This window comes from Sus scrofa, chromosome 3 (assembly GCF_054392235.1).
Source record: "Sus scrofa isolate SSC_HxYL_T2T_F1_AM1 chromosome 3, Sscrofa_HxYL_maternal_Yorkshire_Landrace_v2.0, whole genome shotgun sequence".
NCBI lineage: Eukaryota > Metazoa > Chordata > Mammalia > Artiodactyla > Suidae > Sus > Sus scrofa.
In genome coordinates this window covers 49250032-49262562 of record NC_139385.1, presented here as the reverse complement: position 1 = coordinate 49262562, position 12531 = coordinate 49250032, and positions in this window count along the sequence as shown.

The following is a 12531-nucleotide window of genomic DNA, read 5'->3' as shown; positions in this document are numbered from 1 at the left end:
GTGGAGCAAACCTCAGCCCCAATGCGGCTTGGCTCAGGATCCCAGCGCTTGCCTAGTTCTCACCTAGCCCTCGGCTCCCCTTTGGGCCAAGGAGGGGCTGGGCTGCCTCTGGCTCCGTGGGCACTGCTGCTTGGCTGGTGGTCTCCGCAGCTGGAAACCAAATCCAAACGTCTTCTCCTTCGCGGAGAAGGCTGATGTGGCCTGAAGAAGCCCTGTGTGCACTGGCCCTAGCAACCCACCCCTAGCCAGCTCGGGAGGGCCCCAGCTAGGGCCTAGCTCCGAAACGGCCCAAAACGCACTTGTTGTAGCTGCATTCTGCAAAGGGAAACTGGGCTCGGGGAACAAACCTCAGCCCCAATGCGGCTTGGCTCAGGATCCCAGCGCTTGCCTAGTTGTCACCTAGGCCTCGGCTCCCCTTTGGGCCAAGGAGGGGCTGGGCTGCCTCTGGCTCCGTGGGCACTGCTGCTTGGCTGGTGGTCTCCGCAGCTGGAAACCAACTCCAAACGTCTTCTCCTTCGCGGAGAAGGCTGATGTGGCCTGAAGAAGCCCTGTGTGCACTGGCCCTAGCAACCCACCCCTAGCCAGCTCGGGAGGGCCCCACCTAGGGCCTAGCTCCGAAACGGCCCAAAACGTGCTTCTAGGAGCTGCATTGTGCAAAGGGATACTGGGCTCGGGGAACAAACCTCAGCCCCAATGCGGCTTGGCTCAGTATCCCAGCGCTTGCCTAGTTCTCACCTAGACCTCGGCTCCCCATAGGGCCAAGGAGGGTCTGGGCTGCCTCTGGCTCCGTGGGCACTGCTGCTTGGCTGGTGGTCTCTGCAGCTGGAAACCAACTCCAAACGTCTTCTCCTTCGCGGAGAAGGCTGATGTGGCCTGAAGAAGCCCTGTGTGCACTGGCCCTAGCAACCCACCCATAGCCAGATCGGGAGGGCCCCAGGTAGGGCCTTGCTCCGAAACGGCCCAAAACGCGCTTCTAGGAGCTGCATTCTGCAAAGGGAAACTGGGCTCGGGGAACAAACCTCAGCCCCAATGCGGCTTGGCTCAGGATCCCAGCGCTTGCCTAGTTCTCACCTAGGCCTCGGCTCCCCTTAGGGCCAAGGAGTGTCTGGGCTGCCTCTGGCTCCGTGGGCACTGCTGCTTGCCTGGTGGTCTCCGCAGTTGGAAACCAACTCCAAACGTCTTCTCCTTCGCGGAGAAGGCTGATGTGGCCTGAAGAAGTCCTGTGTGCACTGGCCCTAGCAACCCACCCCTAGCCAGCTCGGGAGGGCCCCAGCTAGGGCCTAGCTCCGAAACGGCCCAAAACGCACTTGTTGTAGCTGCATTCTGCAAAGGGAAACTGGGCTCGGGGAACAAACCTCAGCCCCAATGCGGCTTGGCTCAGGATCCCAGCGCTTGCCTAGTTGTCACATAGGCCTCGGCTCCCCTTTGGGCCAAGGAGGGGCTGGGCTGCCTCTGGCTCCGTGGGCACTGCTGATTGGCTGGTGGTCTCCGCAGCTGGAAACCAACTCCAAACGTCTTCTCCTTCGCGGAGAAGGCTGATGTGGCCTGAAGAAGCCCTGTGTGCACTGGCCCTAGCAACCCACCCCTAGCCAGCTCGGGAGGGCCCCACCTAGGGCCTAGCTCCGAAACGGCCCAAAACGTGCTTCTAGGAGCTGCATTGTGCAAGGGGAAACTGGGCTCGGGGAACAAACCTCAGCCCCAATGCGGCTTGGCTCAGGATCCCAGCGCTTGCCTAGTTCTCACCTAGACCTCGGCTCCCCATAGGGCCAAGGAGGGTCTGGGCTGCCTCTGGCTCCGTGGGCACTGCTGCTTGGCTGGTGGTCTCTGCAGCTGGAAACCAACTCCAAACGTCTTCTCCTTCGCGGAGAAGGCTGATGTGGCCTGTAGAAGCCCTGTGTGCACTGGCCCTAGCAACCCACCCATAGCCAGATCGGGAGGGCCCCAGGTAGCGCCTTGCTCCGAAACGGCCCAAAACGCGCTTCTAGGAGCTGCATTCTGCAAAGGGTAACTGGGCTCGGGGAACAAACCTCAGCCCCAATGCGGCTTGGCTCAGGATCCCAGCGCTTGCCTAGTTCTCACCTAGGCCTCGGCTCCCCTTAGGGCCAAGGAGTGTCTGGGCTGCCTCTGGCTCCGTGGGCACTGCTGCTTGGCTGGTGGTCTCCGCAGTTGGAAACCAACTCCAAACGTCTTCTCCTTCGCGGAGAAGGCTGATGTGGCCTGAAGAAGCCCTGTGTGCACTGGCCCTAGCAACCCACCCCTAGCCAGCTCGGGAGGGCCCCAGCTAGGGCCTAGCTCCGAAACGGCCCAAAACGCGCTTCTAGGAGCTGCATTCTGCAAAGGGAAACTGGGCTCGTGGAGCAAACCTCAGCCCCAATTCGGCTTGGCTCAGGATCCCAGCGCCTGCCTAGTTCTCACCTAGCCCTCGGCTCCCCATAGGGCCAAGGAGGGGCTGGGCTGCCTCTGGCTCCGTGGGCACTGCTGCTTGGCTGGTGGTCTCCGCAGCTGGAAACCAACTCCAAACGTCTTCTCCTTCGCGGAGAAGGCTGATGTGGCCTGAAGAAGCCCTGTGTGCACTGGCCATAGCAACCCACCCCTAGCCAGCTCGGGAGGGCCCCAACGAGGGCCTAGCTCCGAAACGGCCCAAAACGCGCTTCTAGGAGCTGCATTCTGCAAAGGGAAACTGGGCTCGGGGAACAAACCTCAGCCCCAATGCGGCTTGGCTCAGGATCCCAGCGCTTGCCTAGTTCTCACCTAGGCCTCGGCTCCCCTTATGGCCAAGGAGGGGCTGGGCTGCCTCGGGCTCCGTGGGCACTGCTGCTTGGCTGGTGGTCTCCGCAGCTGGAAACCAACTCCAAACGTCTTCTCCTTCGCGGAGAAGGCTGATGTGCCCTGTAGAAGCCCTGTGTGCACTGGCCCTTGCAACCCACCACTATCCAGCTCGGGTGGGCCCCACCTATGGCCTACTTCCGAAACGGCCCAAAACGCGCTTGTAGGAGCTGCATTCTGCAAAGGGAAACTGGGCTCGTGGAGCAAACCTCAGCCCCAATGCGGCTTGGCTCAGGATCCCAGCGCTTGCCTAGTTCTCACCTAGCCCTCGGCTCCCCTTTGGGCCAAGGAGGGGCTGGGCTGCCTCTGGCTCCGTGGGCACTGCTGCTTGGCTGGTGGTCTCCGCAGCTGGAAACCAAATCCAAACGTCTTCTCCTTCGCGGAGAAGGCTGATGTGGCCTGAAGAAGCCCTGTGTGCACTGGCCCTAGCAACCCACCCCTAGCCAGCTCGGGAGGGCCCCAGCTAGGGCCTAGCTCCGAAACGGCCCAAAACGCACTTGTTGTAGCTGCATTCTGCAAAGGGAAACTGGGCTCGGGGAACAAACCTCAGCCCCAATGCGGCTTGGCTCAGGATCCCAGCGCTTGCCTAGTTGTCACCTAGGCCTCGGCTCCCCTTTGGGCCAAGGAGGGGCTGGGCTGCCTCGGGCTCCGTGGGCACTGCTGCTTGGCTGGTGGTCTCCGCAGCTGGAAACCAACTCCAAACGTCTTCTCCTTCGCGGAGAAGGCTGATGTGGCCTGAAGAAGCCCTGTGTGCACTTGCCCTAGCAACCCACCCCTAGCCAGCTCGGGAGGGCCCCACCTAGGGCCTAGCTCCGAAACGGCCCAAAACGTGCTTCTAGGAGCTGCATTGTGCAAAGGGAAACTGGGCTCGGGGAACAAACCTCAGCCCCAATGCGGCTTGGCTCAGTATCCCAGCGCTTGCCTAGTTCTCACCTAGACCTCGGCTCCCCATAGGGCCAAGGAGGGTCTGGGCTGCCTCTGGCTCCGTGGGCACTGCTGCTTGGCTGGTGGTCTCTGCAGCTGGAAACCAACTCCAAACGTCTTCTCCTTCGCGGAGAAGGCTGATGTGGCCTGAAGAAGCCCTGTGTGCACTGGCCCTAGCAACCCACCCATAGCCAGATCGGGAGGGCCCCAGGTAGCGCCTTGCTCCGAAACGGCCCAAAACGCGCTTCTAGGAGCTGCATTCTGCAAAGGGAAACTGGGCTCGGGGAACAAACCTCAGCCCCAATGCGGCTTGGCTCAGGATCCCAGCGCTTGCCTAGTTCTCACCTAGGCCTCGGCTCCCCTTAGGGCCAAGGAGGGGCTGGGCTGCCTCTGGCTCCGTGGGCACTGCTGCTTGCCTGGTGGTCTCCGCAGTTGGAAACCAACTCCAAACGTCTTCTCCTTCGCGGAGAAGGCTGATGTGGCCTGAAGAAGTCCTGTGTGCACTGGCCCTAGCAACCCACCCCTAGCCAGCTCGGGAGGGCCCCAGCTAGGGCCTAGCTCCGAAACGGCCCAAAACGCACTTGTTGTAGCTGCATTCTGCAAAGGGAAACTGGGCTCGGGGAACAAACCTCAGCCCCAATGCGGCTTGGCTCAGGATCCCAGCGCTTGCCTAGTTGTCACATAGGCCTCGGCTCCCCTTTGGGCCAAGGAGGGGCTGGGCTGCCTCTGGCTCCGTGGGCACTGCTGATTGGCTGGTGGTCTCCGCAGCTGGAAACCAACTCCAAACGTCTTCTCCTTCGCGGAGAAGGCTGATGTGGCCTGAAGAAGCCCTGTGTGCACTGGCCCTAGCAACCCACCCCTAGCCAGCTCGGGAGGGCCCCACCTAGGGCCTAGCTCCGAAACGGCCCAAAACGTGCTTCTAGGAGCTGCATTGTGCAAGGGGAAACTGGGCTCGGGGAACAAACCTCAGCCCCAATGCGGCTTGGCTCAGGATCCCAGCGCTTGCCTAGTTCTCACCTAGACCTCGGCTCCCCATAGGGCCAAGGAGGGTCTGGGCTGCCTCTGGCTCCGTGGGCACTGCTGCTTGGCTGGTGGTCTCTGCAGCTGGAAACCAACTCCAAACGTCTTCTCCTTCGCGGAGAAGGCTGATGTGGCCTGAAGAAGCCCTGTGTGCACTGGCCCTAGCAACCCACCCATAGCCAGATCGGGAGGGCCCCAGGTAGCGCCTTGCTCCGAAACGGCCCAAAACGCGCTTCTAGGAGCTGCATTCTGCAAAGGGAAACTGGGCTCGGGGAACAAACCTCAGCCCCAATGCGGCTTGGCTCAGGATCCCAGCGCTTGCCTAGTTCTCACCTAGGCCTCGGCTCCCCTTAGGGCCAAGGAGTGTCTGGGCTGCCTCTGGCTCCGTGGGCACTGCTGCTTGGCTGGTGGTCTCCGCAGTTGGAAACCAACTCCAAACGTCTTCTCCTTCGCGGAGAAGGCTGATGTGGCCTGAAGAAGCCCTGTGTGCACTGGCCCTAGCAACCCACCCCTAGCCAGCTCGGGAGGGCCCCAGCTAGGGCCTAGCTCCGAAACGGCCCAAAACGCGCTTCTAGGAGCTGCATTCTGCAAAGGGAAACTGGGCTCGGGGAACAAACCTCAGCCCCAATTCGGCTTGGCTCAGGATCCCAGCGCCTGCCTAGTTCTCACCTAGCCCTCGGTTCCCCTTAGGGCCAAGGAGGGGCTGGGCTGCCTCCGGCTCCGTGGGCACTGCTGCTTGGCTGGTGGTCGCCGCAGCTGGAAACCAACTCCAAACGTCTTCTCCTTCGCGGAGAAGGCTGATGTGACCTGAAGAAGCCCTGTGTGCACTTTCCCTAGCAACCCACCCCTAGCCAGCTCGGGAGGGCCCCACCTAGGGCCTAGCTCCGAAACGGACCAAAACGCGCTTGTTGGAGCTGCATTCTGCAAAGGGAAACTGGGCTCGGGGAATAAACCTCAGTCCCAATGCGGCTTGGCTCAGGATCCCAGCGCTTGCCTAGTTCTCACCTAGTCCTCGGCTACCCATAGGGCCAAGGAGGGGCTGGGCTGCCTCTGGCTCCGTGGGCACTGCTGCTTGGCTGGTGGTCTCCGCAGCTGGAAACCAACTCCAAACGTCTTCTCCTTCGCGGAGAAGGCTGATGTGGCCTGAAGAAGCCCTGTGTGCACTGGCCCTAGCAACCCACCCCTAGCCAGCTCGGGAGAGCCCCACCGAGGGCCTAGCTCCGAAACGGCCCAAAACGCGCTTCTAGGAGCTGCATTCTGCAAAGGGAAACTGGGCTCGGGGAACAAACCTCAGCCCCAATGCGGCTTGGCTCAGGATCCCAGCGCTTGCCTAGTTCTCACCTAGGCCTCGGCTCCCCTTATGGCCAAGGAGGGGCTGGGCTGCCTCGGGCTCCGTGGGCACTGCTGCTTGGCTGGTGGTCTCCGCAGCTGGAAACCAACTCCAAACGTCTTCTCCTTCGCGGAGAAGGCTGATGTGCCCTGTAGAAGCCCTGTGTGCACTGGCCCTTGCAACCCACCACTATCCAGCTCGGGTGGGCCCCACCTATGGACTAGTTCCGAAACGGCCCAAAACGCGCTTGAAGGAGCTGCATTCTGCAAAGGGAAACTGGGCTCGTGGAGCAAACCTCAGCCCCAATGCGGCTTGGCTCAGGATCCCAGCGCTTGCCTAGTTCTCACCTAGCCCTCGGCTCCCCATAGGGCCAAGGAGGGGCTGGGCTGCCTCGGGCTCCGTGGGCACTGCTGCTTGGCTGGTGTCTCCGCAGCTGGAAACCAACTCCAAATGTCTTCTCCTTCGCGGAGAAGGCTGATGTGGCCTGAAGAAGCCCTGTGTGCACTGGCCATAGCAACCAACCCCTAGCCAGCTCGGGAGGGCCCCACCGAGGGCCTAGCTCCGAAACGGCCCAAAACGCGCTTCTAGGAGCTGCATTCTGCAAAGGGAAACTGGGCTCGGGGAACAAACCTCAGCCCCAATGCGGCTTGGCTCAGGATCCCAGCGCTTGCCTAGTTCTCACCTAGGCCTCGGCTCCCCTTATGGCCAAGGAGGGGCTGGGCTGCCTCGGGCTCCGTGGGCACTGCTGCTTGGCTGGTGGTCTCCGCAGCTGGAAACCAACTCCAAACGTCTTCTCCTTCGCGGAGAAGGCTGATGTGCCCTGTAGAAGCCCTGTGTGCACTGGCCCTTGCAACCCACCACTATCCAGCTCGGGTGGGCCCCACCTATGGCCTACTTCCGAAACGGCCCAAAACGCGCTTGTAGGAGCTGCATTCTGCAAAGGGAAACTGGGCTCGTGGAGCAAACCTCAGCCCCAATGCGGCTTGGCTCAGGATCCCAGCGCTTGCCTAGTTCTCACCTAGCCCTCGGCTCCCCTTTGGGCCAAGGAGGGGCTGGGCTGCCTCTGGCTCCGTGGGCACTGCTGCTTGGCTGGTGGTCTCCGCAGCTGGAAACCAACTCCAAACGTCTTCTCCTTCGCGGAGAAGGCTGATGTGGCCTGAAGAAGCCCTGTGTGCACTGGCCCTAGCAACCCACCCCTAGCCAGCTCGGGAGGGCCCCAGCTAGGGCCTAGCTCCGAAACGGCCCAAAACGCACTTGTTGTAGCTGCATTCTGCAAAGGGAAACTGGGCTTGGGGAACAAACCTCAGCCCCAATGCGGCTTGGCTCAGGATCCCAGCGCTTGCCTAGTTCTCACCTAGACCTCGGCTCCCCATAGGGCCAAGGAGGGGCTGGGCTGCCTCCGGCTCCGTGGGCACTGCTGCTTGGCTGGTGGTCTCCGCAGCTGGAAACCAACTCCAAACGTCTTCTCCTTCGCGGAGAAGGCTGATGTGGCCTGAAGAAGCCCTGTGTGCACTGGCCCTAGCAACCCACCCCTAGCCAGCTCGGGAGGGCCCCACCTAGGGCCGAGCTCCGAATCGGCCCAAAACGCGCTTGTAGGAGCTGCATTCTGCAAAGGGAAACTGGGCTCGGGGAACAAACCTCAGCCCCAATGCGGCTTGGCTCAGGATCCCAGCGCTTGCCTAGTTCTCACCTAGCCCTCGGCTCCCCATAGGGCCAAGGAGGGGCTGGGCTGCCTCGGGCTCCGTGGGCACTGCTGCTTGGCTGGTGTCTCCGCAGCTGGAAACCAACTCCAAATGTCTTCTCCTTCGCGGAGAAGGCTGATGTGGCCTGAAGAAGCCCTGTGTGCACTGGCCCTAGCAACCCACCCCTAGCCAGCTCGGGAGGGCCCCACCGAGGGCCTAGCTCCGAAACGGCCCAAAACGCGCTTGTAGGAGCTGCATTCTGCAAAGGGAAACTGGGCTCGGGGAACAAACCTCAGCCCCAATGCGGCTTGGCTCAGGATCCCAGCGCTTGCCTAGTTCTCACCTAGGCCTCGGCTCCCCTTATGGCCAAGGAGGGGCTGGGCTGCCTCGGGCTCCGTGGGCACTGCTGCTTGGCTGGTGGTCTCCGCAGCTGGAAACCAACTCCAAACGTCTTCTCCTTCGCGGAGAAGGCTGATGTGCCCTGTAGAAGCCCTGTGTGCACTGGCCCTTGCAACCCACCACTATCCAGCTCGGGTGGGCCCCACCTATGGCCTACTTCCGAAACGGCCCAAAACGCGCTTGTATGAGCTGCATTCTGCAAAGGGAAACTGGGCTCGTGGAGCAAACCTCAGCCCCAATGCGACTTGGCTCAGGATCCCAGCGCTTGCCTAGTTCTCACCTAGCCCTCGGCTCCCCTTTGGGCCAAGGAGGGGCTGGGCTGCCTCTGGCTCCGTGGGCACTGCTGCTTGGCTGGTGGTCTCCGCAGCTGGAAACCAACTCCAAACGTCTTCTCCTTCGCGGAGAAGGCTGATGTGGCCTGAAGAAGCCCTGTGTGCACTGGCCCTAGCAACCCACCCCTAGCCAGCTCGGGAGGGCCCCAGCTAGGGCCCAGCTCCGAAACGGCCCAAAACGCACTTGTTGTAGCTGCATTCTGCAAAGGGAAACTGGGCTCGGGGAACAAACCTCAGCCCCAATGCGGCTTGGCTCAGGATCCCAGCGCTTGCCTAGTTGTCACATAGGCCTCGGCTCCCCTTTGGGCCAAGGAGGGGCTGGGCTGCCTCTGGCTCCGTGGGCACTGCTGCTTGGCTGGTGGTCTCCGCAGCTGGAAACCAACTCCAAACGTCTTCTCCTTCGCGGAGAAGGCTGATGTGGCCTGAAGAAGCCCTGTGTGCACTGGCCCTAGCAACCCACCCCTAGCCAGCTCGGGAGGGCCCCACCTAGGTCCTAGCTCCGAAACGGCCCAAAACGTGCTTCTAGGAGCTGCATTGTGCAAGGGGAAACTGGGCTCGGGGAACAAACCTCAGCCCCAATGCGGCTTGGCTCAGGATCCCAGCGCTTGCCTAGTTCTCACCTAGACCTCGGCTCCCCATAGGGCCAAGGAGGGTCTGGGCTGCCTCGGGCTCCGTGGGCACTGCTGCTTGGCTGGTGGTCTCCGCAGCTGGAAACCAACTCCAAACGTCTTCTCCTTCGCGGAGAAGGCTGATGTGGCCTGAAGAAGCCCTGTGTGCACTGGCCCTAGCAACCCACCCCTAGCCAGCTCGGGAGGGCCCCACCTAGGGCCGAGCTCCGAATCGGCCCAAAACGCGCTTGTAGGAGCTGCATTCTGCAAAGGGAAACTGGGCTCGGGGAACAAACCTCAGCCCCAATGCGGCTTGGCTCAGGATCCCAGCGCTTGCCTAGTTCTCACCTAGCCCTCGGCTCCCCATAGGGCCAAGGAGGGGCTGGGCTGCCTCGGGCTCCGTGGGCACTGCTGCTTGGCTGGTGTCTCCGCAGCTGGAAACCAACTCCAAATGTCTTCTCCTTCGCGGAGAAGGCTGATGTGGCCTGAAGAAGCCCTGTGTGCACTGGCCATAGCAACCCACCCCTAGCCAGCTCGGGAGGGCCCCAACGAGGGCCTAGCTCCGAAACGGCCCAAAACGCGCTTCTAGGAGCTGCATTCTGCAAAGGGAAACTGGGCTCGGGGAACAAACCTCAGCCCCAATGCGGCTTGGCTCAGGATCCCAGCGCTTGCCTAGTTCTCACCTAGGCCTCGGCTCCCCTTATGGCCAAGGAGGGGCTGGGCTGCCTCGGGCTCCGTGGGCACTGCTGCTTGGCTGGTGGTCTCCGCAGCTGGAAACCAACTCCAAACGTCTTCTCCTTCGCGGAGAATGCTGATGTGCCCTGTAGAAGCCCTGTGTGCACTGGCCCTTGCAACCCACCCCTAGCCAGCTCGGGTGGGCCCCACCTATGGCCTACTTCCGAAACGGCCCAAAACGCGCTTGTAGGAGCTGCATTCTGCAAAGGGAAACTGGGCTCGTGGAGCAAACCTCAGCCCCAATGCGGCTTGGCTCAGGATCCCAGCGCTTGCCTAGTTCTCACCTAGCCCTCGGCTCCCCTTTGGGCCAAGGAGGGGCTGGGCTGCCTCTGGCTCCGTGGGCACTGCTGCTTGGCTGGTGGTCTCCGCAGCTGGAAACCAAATCCAAACGTCTTCTCCTTCGCGGAGAAGGCTGATGTGGCCTGAAGAAGCCCTGTGTGCACTGGCCCTAGCAACCCACCCCTAGCCAGCTCGGGAGGGCCCCAGCTAGGGCCTAGCTCCGAAACGGCCCAAAACGCACTTGTTGTAGCTGCATTCTGCAAAGGGAAACTGGGCTCGGGGAACAAACCTCAGCCCCAATGCGGCTTGGCTCAGGATCCCAGCGCTTGCCTAGTTGTCACCTAGGCCTCGGCTCCCCTTTGGGCCAAGGAGGGGCTGGGCTGCCTCTGGCTCCGTGGGCACTGCTGCTTGGCTGGTGGTCTCCGCAGCTGGAAACCAACTCCAAACGTCTTCTCCTTCGCGGAGAAGGCTGATGTGGCCTGAAGAAGCCCTGTGTGCACTGGCCCTAGCAACCCACCCCTAGCCAGCTCGGGAGGGCCCCACCTAGGGCCTAGCTCCGAAACGGCCCAAAACGTGCTTCTAGGAGCTGCATTGTGCAAAGGGATACTGGGCTCGGGGAACAAACCTCAGCCCCAATGCGGCTTGGCTCAGTATCCCAGCGCTTGCCTAGTTCTCACCTAGACCTCGGCTCCCCATAGGGCCAAGGAGGGTCTGGGCTGCCTCTGGCTCCGTGGGCACTGCTGCTTGGCTGGTGGTCTCTGCAGCTGGAAACCAACTCCAAACGTCTTCTCCTTCGCGGAGAAGGCTGATGTGGCCTGAAGAAGCCCTGTGTGCACTGGCCCTAGCAACCCACCCATAGCCAGATCGGGAGGGCCCCAGGTAGGGCCTTGCTCCGAAACGGCCCAAAACGCGCTTCTAGGAGCTGCATTCTGCAAAGGGAAACTGGGCTCGGGGAACAAACCTCAGCCCCAATGCGGCTTGGCTCAGGATCCCAGCGCTTGCCTAGTTCTCACCTAGGCCTCGGCTCCCCTTAGGGCCAAGGAGTGTCTGGGCTGCCTCTGGCTCCGTGGGCACTGCTGCTTGCCTGGTGGTCTCCGCAGTTGGAAACCAACTCCAAACGTCTTCTCCTTCGCGGAGAAGGCTGATGTGGCCTGAAGAAGTCCTGTGTGCACTGGCCCTAGCAACCCACCCCTAGCCAGCTCGGGAGGGCCCCAGCTAGGGCCTAGCTCCGAAACGGCCCAAAACGCACTTGTTGTAGCTGCATTCTGCAAAGGGAAACTGGGCTCGGGGAACAAACCTCAGCCCCAATGCGGCTTGGCTCAGGATCCCAGCGCTTGCCTAGTTGTCACATAGGCCTCGGCTCCCCTTTGGGCCAAGGAGGGGCTGGGCTGCCTCTGGCTCCGTGGGCACTGCTGATTGGCTGGTGGTCTCCGCAGCTGGAAACCAACTCCAAACGTCTTCTCCTTCGCGGAGAAGGCTGATGTGGCCTGAAGAAGCCCTGTGTGCACTGGCCCTAGCAACCCACCCCTAGCCAGCTCGGGAGGGCCCCACCTAGGGCCTAGCTCCGAAACGGCCCAAAACGTGCTTCTAGGAGCTGCATTGTGCAAGGGGAAACTGGGCTCGGGGAACAAACCTCAGCCCCAATGCGGCTTGGCTCAGGATCCCAGCGCTTGCCTAGTTCTCACCTAGACCTCGGCTCCCCATAGGGCCAAGGAGGGTCTGGGCTGCCTCTGGCTCCGTGGGCACTGCTGCTTGGCTGGTGGTCTCTGCAGCTGGAAACCAACTCCAAACGTCTTCTCCTTCGCGGAGAAGGCTGATGTGGCCTGTAGAAGCCCTGTGTGCACTGGCCCTAGCAACCCACCCATAGCCAGATCGGGAGGGCCCCAGGTAGCGCCTTGCTCCGAAACGGCCCAAAACGCGCTTCTAGGAGCTGCATTCTGCAAAGGGTAACTGGGCTCGGGGAACAAACCTCAGCCCCAATGCGGCTTGGCTCAGGATCCCAGCGCTTGCCTAGTTCTCACCTAGGCCTCGGCTCCCCTTAGGGCCAAGGAGTGTCTGGGCTGCCTCTGGCTCCGTGGGCACTGCTGCTTGGCTGGTGGTCTCCGCAGTTGGAAACCAACTCCAAACGTCTTCTCCTTCGCGGAGAAGGCTGATGTGGCCTGAAGAAGCCCTGTGTGCACTGGCCCTAGCAACCCACCCCTAGCCAGCTCGGGAGGGCCCCAGCTAGGGCCTAGCTCCGAAACGGCCCAAAACGCGCTTCTAGGAGCTGCATTCTGCAAAGGGAAACTGGGCTCGTGGAGCAAACCTCAGCCCCAATTCGGCTTGGCTCAGGATCCCAGCGCCTGCCTAGTTCTCACCTAGCCCTCGGCTCCCCATAGGGCCAAGGAGGGGCTGGG